Source organism: Oxyura jamaicensis, chromosome Z (genome assembly GCF_011077185.1).
Source record: "Oxyura jamaicensis isolate SHBP4307 breed ruddy duck chromosome Z, BPBGC_Ojam_1.0, whole genome shotgun sequence".
Taxonomy (NCBI): Eukaryota; Metazoa; Chordata; class Aves; order Anseriformes; family Anatidae; genus Oxyura; species Oxyura jamaicensis.
The window spans coordinates 38,542,424-38,550,501 of record NC_048926.1 but is presented as its reverse complement, the minus strand read 5'-3'; positions in this window follow the sequence as shown (position 1 = coordinate 38,550,501).

Here is an 8,078-nt window from a genome sequence, read left to right as displayed (position 1 = left end):
TGTTTAGCATGCCGTCAGATGGTATGGAATACCCCTTTGGCCAGTTTGGGACAGCTCTCCTGGGTCTGTTCCCTCCTAGCTCCTGCTGCACCCCCAGCCTGCCCCCTGGCAGGACAGAGCGAAAAGCTGAAAAGTCCTTGGCTTAGTGTAACACTGTTGTGCACCAGCTAAAACATCAGTGTGTTATCAACATTAATCTCATCCTAAATTGAAAACACAGCACCCTACCAGCTACTAGGAGGAAAATTAACTCTATCCTAGCTGAAACCAGGACACTAGCAAATACTTTTTAATTAGTTTGTGACATTGTGCTAGTAATTATTGAATCTACTGGTTCTGAGTTTCCATTTCAGTGTCTGTCCCAATCTTAGAACCAATAATCATGTCAGCCCAAGAAAGATTTGATGTAAATTGGTGCAAGTAAATTAGAAAGTTCCAGGTAAGGCAGTTTAAAACACCTTGGCATGATATACCAATTGCATACTGTCTTTCTAATGTCTTTATAATGTCTTACCCAATCACCATGTTAGTTACTGGGAAAATAAATAAATAAATAAATAAATCTGAAAGCAAATATTAATCTTTGACAGATTTGGTTGTAGAGGTGTTTTATGGGAATCTGGTCTGGATAGGTGTTGATTTTTCTGTACATGGCAACATGATTTAATGTAAATTTTTTATATGACGCAGATAAATGCAAAATGATGGGTTGGAATCCAAATATTTATGTAGATAAGATATGATGTGAATCACAGAATCACAGAATCATAGAATATCCTGAATTAGAAGGAACCCTTAAGAATCAAGTCCAACTCATGGCAGCACACAGGTCTACCCAAAATTGTAGACCATGTGACTAAGTGCACAGTCCAAACGCTTCTTAAACTTTGACAGGCTTGGTGCAGTGACTACACCACACTGTTCCAGTGTGCAACCACCCTCTCAGTGAAGAACCTCTTCATGATGTTTAGCCTAAACCTTCTCTGTCTCAGCTTAACGCCATTCCCAAGGGTCCTATCATTGGTGATTAAGGAGAACAGGTCAGCTCCTGCCTCTCCACTCCCCCCCATGAGGAAGATGTAGGCTGCAAGGAGGTCTCCCCTCAGCCTCCTCTTCTCCAGGTTGAACAGGCCAAGAGACCTCAGCTGCTCCTCATACGTCTTCCCCTCTAGGTCCTTTATCATCTTTGTTACCCTCCTCTGGACACTCTCCAAAGGTTTTACATCCTTTTTGTACTGTGGTACCCAGAACTGCACACAGTACTTGAAGTGAGGCTGCACCAGCGCAGAGTAAAGTGGGAAAGAACAGGAAAGAGCAAGAACAAAATGAAGAGGATAAAAAAAAAAAGTAATTCAAAAGAATTACTGAGGATAGGTAAAAGCAAAACTTACCTGGAGGCCTATTATTGTGTTGTAAATAATTACAAACATTATTCAGTACATGAAAAAACTCATAACATTATATGAAATATTATTTTTTCCTTATTATTGATTCTGAAATAACGATCATTGTTTTAAACACACATATTTGTTCAGATACAGTTATATCTCATTCATAGGATATGAATTTTTATTTTATGGAAGTTCAGAAGACTTCAGCAGGGTCAGGATTTTCTTTCCGGTTTTGATAAATGAGAGACTAGCAACATGCAGTGGTGAAGATTTTGTGCATTTTTTAGAATCCACTTGTACTCCAGGAATATTTTCATTAAAGAGTACTAGGCAGGTTATAGTGATGTCCAAAACTCTCATGATATTTGTGTTAGTATCTGCAACATTTAATCAGCTTCGATTAGGTTAATGCTATACTTACAGTTTGTAGTGCAGTACTAGGTACATATAGCCACAGAAGACTACAGTTTACCTGCAGGGTGCTTTGCTTCTGAGAGGAACTAACAAGCACTGGAATAAATCTTCTGAACAGGCAAATATCTTTGTGCTGAAGGGAAGACCACAGCACAGTGTTTCTGCAGTGTAGTGTAGTGTTGCATGACCTATATCCAGTACTGGAAGCAACAAGATTGAAGGAGCCCTGAGCTATAGTGCCCAGGAAGTCAAGAGCCACTTGCAGAAAAGTGCTTCATTTTAATCTAAGTTGGGGATAATTTTGTTATACTGTCTTAGTTGATAGATATGTCAGCCTAAAATTTGGCATCTCCAGTCAGCCATGGCAAGCTGGAAAGAGAGTGTACAAATCAAACCAAACTCATTCTCAGAATCTCAATCAGTGAACATTGTTTCCAAAACCACTATACTAATCTTGTCAAACAGTAGGTAATCAAGTAATACTTCTGTTGTGTTTGACTTAAGTTTCTCCGGGTATGATATTAAATTGCATTTATGTCAGTGAGTCAATAATGAAAACCATAATAATGGCAGCAGCATCAGAAATCTATGGGAAGTTGAAATGTCAGTTATCTCTCTAGATATCTACAAGGTGTCCAGTACAATGTTAGAAATTTTATTTGGCTATTCTTCCAGCATTACAAATTTCCATGCATAAATTTGAAGTCAGTATAGTACTGTATACTGTACTGTATGTGCTATAATAAGTTATAATAAGTTCAGGTGTTATCAGGGTTTTGTCTGTGATGGAGTTTTTTGTTTGTTTGTTTGTTTGTTTGTTTTGTTGTTGTTTTTTTTTTTTTTTGACAAGGTGCTTTGTTTTGGATTTTAGCACACCAATGTTTTAGCTGTTGCAGAACAGATCTTACACAGAGCCAAGGATTTTTCAGCTTCTCATGTCTCCCTGCCAGTGAGGAGGCTAGAGATGCACCAGCAGCTGAAAGGGGACAGAACGAGGTCAGCTGGCCCAAACTGGCCAGAGGGATGTCCCATACCATATGGCAGTTTGCTCAGCAACAAAAACTGGGGTAAGGAAGAGGGGAGGAAGGGAGGGAGGGAGGGAGGGAGGGAGGCAGGGAAGGAGGAGGAGCAGGGGAAAGGAAAAATGTTGGAAATCATGGTGCTTGTCTTCTCAATAAACCATTACACATGATGAGCTGTGCTTTCCTGGAAGATCTGCTTGCCAATGGGAAGCAGTGAATGAGTTTGTTGTTTTGCTTTACTTGTGCTTGCAACTTTTCATTTACATGGTAAACTGTCTGAAAGAAGTCAACCCATGAGTCCTCTCACTTTTACCTTTCCAATTCACTATTCCACCCCACCTGTGGAGAATGAATGAGTGACCATGTGGTACTAAGCTGCCTGCAAGGTTAAACAATATCATGTATATCATTTATTTTGGTAGGAAGCTACCCAAGTTGGTCAATGCTCCTACAGATAGTTTATGATTTTTAGTATGCAGAATAAGTCTGCTTTTAGTCAAGCACCAATAAACAACAATATCAATGCTGAGAATGTTTGAAATTCCTTGGCAGACAATTATATTTGCGGTGGTCTTTTCAGAAAGGGACTAAAAAGGTTGATTTTTATTTTATTTTATTTTATTTCATTATTTTATTTTATTTTATTTTATTTTATTTTATTTTATTTTATTTTATTTTATTTTATTTTCCTACCTGTAGATTAATAACTGAGCTTAATGGTTATATCAATGTTCTTTTGCAGTTCTAAAAACATTTGTTTATTTAAACAAAAGCACTCTATTGTTAAAGCCATTATGATGAATAGCAGTGTAATGAATATCTCATGTAACAAATAATGAAAATATTTTAAGTGATTAAGTGTTAATTTTCTTTCTTTTTGTGAAATGTGTTCATTTGACTCATGTCAGTATGGAACAATGCTAGGGCCGCGTGATGAAATATGACCTTCTATTTAAGAAAAACAGAATGATTAGTGTACATAGTTTTTGTATCATGCAAAGGAACGATCCAGCAATTTGTGTAAATAGAGGGTTTGAAGGGCGAACATTGAGACTCTAGTCTGGGAGATAAGAGGACCAAGGAGTTTTTTTTTTAGGAAACTGCAGACTTTTGCATGGGATGCTGCCAAGCCTCTGATATCCAGAAAAGAGATCCACCAAATAAGGAGAAAGGGGGAGTTGAAGGATGACCAAAGGACAAAGCCTGGGAGGAAGACTATGAGCCTTCAGCACAAGAGACCGTCAGAAAGAACACCAGAGGCTGATACGCATGCGTCTGGAGAGGGTTTTGATTCTGGGAACTAATTATAATAACCCTGCCTTTTCTAGGAATAGTGATGAATACGTATTAGTCTAGGAGCATAAAAATCAGCCACCTGATGTAACAGGTGTGCGTCCTGGTAGAGCAGAGATTCCTGGTGCACCCAGCGCTGTTTGCTTGCCTCTATTCGCTTAATAAATCACAAAAGTCCTATTTGGGACTTAATCATTTATCACATTTTCACTTACATTTTGATTCTGCCAGAATCACAACTACTTTGCAAAGAGGAAGGCTGAATAAAAAGGTAAGTGTACTAGTAGCGTTTAGGAAGTGCAGAAGATCTACCTGAAAGCTTCATTTGAGTGCATGGATAGGAAAGGATGTATCCTAACAGTTTTTGTTTAGAGATCTAACAATACTTAGGTAGACCCTGGATGTGAAGGCTGGTTGGCAACCTTTAACAAAACAAAACAAAACAAACAAAAAAAAAGAATTTTACTGAATGCCATTTCCACTGAAAATCAGAAAGAGACTATGGCAACACGTACAATGAGAAGGGGACCTAGGAGATGAGGAGGAGTGGAGATAGGTCCCTGCTCGGCGTTGCAGGAGCTCCCCCCATCGCCTGCCCCACCTTCCCAGGTGCCCTTATGCAACAGGTTTGAGGCCCTGGAGCTCGAGAGAGCAGTGGAGGAGGGTGTGGCAGAAAAGTTAACCAGGAAGCCCAGGGCGAGGAAGTCTGCTCCACACCTCAAGACTGCTCCCACCAAGAAGGAGAGAAGGGTGATCGTGGTGGGAGACTCCCTTCTCAGAGGAACAGAGGGCCCTATCTGTCGGCCTGACCCCACCCGTAGGGAAGTCTGCTGCCTCCCTGGGGCCAGGGTCAGGGATGTCGCCAGAAAGCTTCCCAACCTGGTTTGCCCCTCTGACTACTACCCACTATTGATAGTCCAGGCTGGCAGTGATACCACTGATGAGAGAAGCCTGAAGGCTATCAAACGGGACTTCAGGGGGCTGGGACGGTTAGTGGACGGAGCGGGAGTACAGGTGGTGTTTTTGTCCATTCCTACAGTGGCAGGGAATGGTTCAGAGAGGACACGAAAAGCCCACCTGATAAACACGTGGCTCAGAGGCTGGTGCCAACACAGAAGTTTTGGATTCTTTGACCACGGGGCGCTCTACTCGGCACCTGGCCTGATGGCTGCAGAAGGGTCTCAACTGTCTTGAAGTGGAAAACGGATCCTGGCCCAGGAGCTGGCAGGGCTCATTGAGAGGGCTTTAAACTAGGTAAGAAGGGGGGTGGGGATGAAACCAAGCCTGTTGGAGGTGTGCCAGGGGGAACAGTGGCAAGGCTGGGGGAGAAGGCTAAGGCCCAGCTGAAGTGCATTTACACTAATGCACGCAGCATGGGCAACAAGCAGGAGGAGCTGGAAGCCATGGTGCAGCACGCAGGCTATGACTTGGTTGCCATCACGGAAACGTGGTGGGACCACTCTCATGACTGGAGTGCTGCAATGTCTGGCTATAGGCTCTTCAGAAGGGACAGGCAGCACGGAAGGGGTGGTGGAGTGGCTCTCTACATTAGAGAGTGTTTTGATGTCATTGAACTTGAGGCTGGGAATGACAAGGTGGAGTCGCTATGGGTTAGGATCAGCGGAAAGGCCAACAAGGGAAGCATCCTGGTGGGGGTCTGTTATAGACCGCCAAACCAGGATGAGGGGACGGATGAGGAGTTCTACAGGCAGCTGGCAGAAGTTGCGAAATCGTCAGCGCTTGTTCTTGTGGGGGACTTTAACTTCCCAGACATATCCTGGAAACACAACACAGCCCAGAGAAAGCAGTCCAGGTTTCTGGAGAGAGTGGAAGATAACTTCCTGACGCAGCTGGTTGGTGAGCCTACCAGGGGAGGTGCCCCGCTAGACCTTCTGTTCAGTAACAGAGGAGGACTGGTGGGAGATGTGCTGGTCGGGGGCTGTCTTGGGCAGAGTGACCACAAAATGGTAGAGTTCTCGATACTCGGTGAAGTCAGGAAGGGGATCAGTAAAACCGCTGTCTTGGACTTCCGGAGGGCTGACTTTGAGCTGTTCAAGACACTGGTTGGCAGAGTCCCTTGGGAGGCGGTTCTGAAAGACAGAGGAGCCCAGGAAGGCTGGGCACTCTTCAAGAAAGAAATCTTAATGGCTCAGGAGCGGTCTGTCTCCACGTGCCCAAAGACGAGCTGGCGTGGAAGAAGACCGGCCTGGCTGAGCAGAGAGCTGTGGCTCAAGCTCAGGAGAAAAAAAGAGGGTTTATAATCTTTGGAAAAGAGGGCGGGCCACTCGGGGACTACAAGGATGCTGCGAGGCGGTGCAGGGACAAAATCAGAAAGGCCAAAGCTCATCTGGATCTCAATCTGGCCACTGCTGTTAAAGACAACAAAAAATGTTTTTGTAAATACATCAACACAAAAAGGAGGACTAAGGAGAATCTCCACCCTTTACTGGATGTGGGGGGAAGTTAGTAACCAGAGATGAGGAAAACGCTGAGGTGCTTAACGCCTTCTTTGCCTCAGTCTTTAACAGCAAAACCAGTTGTTCTCTGGACGCCCAGTACCCTGAGCTGGTGGAAGGGGATGGGGAGCAGAATGTGGCCCCCACAATACATGAGGAAATGGTTGGTGACCTGCTACAGCATTTGGATGTACGCAAGTCAATGGGCTGGATGGGATCCACCCGAAGGTACTGAGAGAACTGGCGGAGGAGCTGGCCAAGCCGCTTTCCATCATTTATCGGCAGTCCTGGCTATCAGGGGAGGTCCCACTTGACTGGCGGCTAGCAAACATGACGCTCATCTACAAGAAGGGCCGGAGGGTAGACCTGGGGAACTATAGGCCGGTTAGTTTAACATCAGTGCCAGGGAAGCTCATGGAGCAGATTATCTTGGGTGTCATCACGTGGCACTTGCAGGGCAAGCAGGCCAGTCAATATGGGTTTATGAAGGGCAGGTCCTGCTTGACGAACCTGATCTCCTTCTATGACAAGGTAACACGCTTAGTGGATCAGGGAAAGGCTGTGGACGTGGTCTACCTTGGCTTCAGTAAGGCATTTGACACCGTTCCCCACAGCATTCTCCTCAGGAAACTGGCTGCTCATGGCTTGGACTGGCGTACACTTTGTTGGGTTAAGAGCTGGCTGGATGGCCGGGCCCAGAGAGTTGTGGTGAATGGAGTCAAATCCAGTTGGAGGCCGGTCACTAGTGGAGTCCCCGAGGGCTCGGTACTGGGACCAATCCTCTTTAACATCTTCATCGATGATCTGGACGAGGGGATCGAGTGCGCCCTCAGCAAGTTTGCAGACGACACCAAGTTAGGTGCGTGTGTCGATCTGCTCGAGGGTAGGAAGGCTCTGCAGGAGGATCTGGATAAGCTGGACCGATGGGCCGAGGCCAACGGTATGAAGTTCAACAAGGCCAAGTGCCGGGTCCTGCACCTGGGGCACAACAACCCCAAACAGAGCTACAGGCTGGGAGATGTGTGGTTAGAAAGCTGCCTGGCAGAGAAGGACCTGGGAGTATTGGTTGACAGTCGGCTGAATATGAGCCAGCAGTGTGCTCAGGCGGCCAAGAAGGCCAGCAGCATCCTGGCTTGCATAAGAAACAGCGTGGCCAGCAGGTCCAGGGAAGTGATTGTCCCCCTGTACTCAGCTCTGGTGAGGCCGCACCTCGAGTACTGTGTTCAGTTTTGGGCCCCTCGCTACAAGAAGGACATGGAGGTGCTTGAGCGAGTCCAGAGAAGGGCTACGAAGCTGGTGAAGGGTCTGGAGAACAAGTCTTATGAGGAGCAGCTGAGGGAGCTGGGACTGTTTAGCGTGGAGAAGAGGAGGCTCAGGGGAGACCTTATTGCACTCTACAGGTACCTCAAGGGATGCTGTAGCGAGGTGGGGGTTGGTCTATTCTCCCACGTGCCTGGTGACAGGACGAGGGGGAATGGGCTAAAGTTGCACCAGGGGAGCTT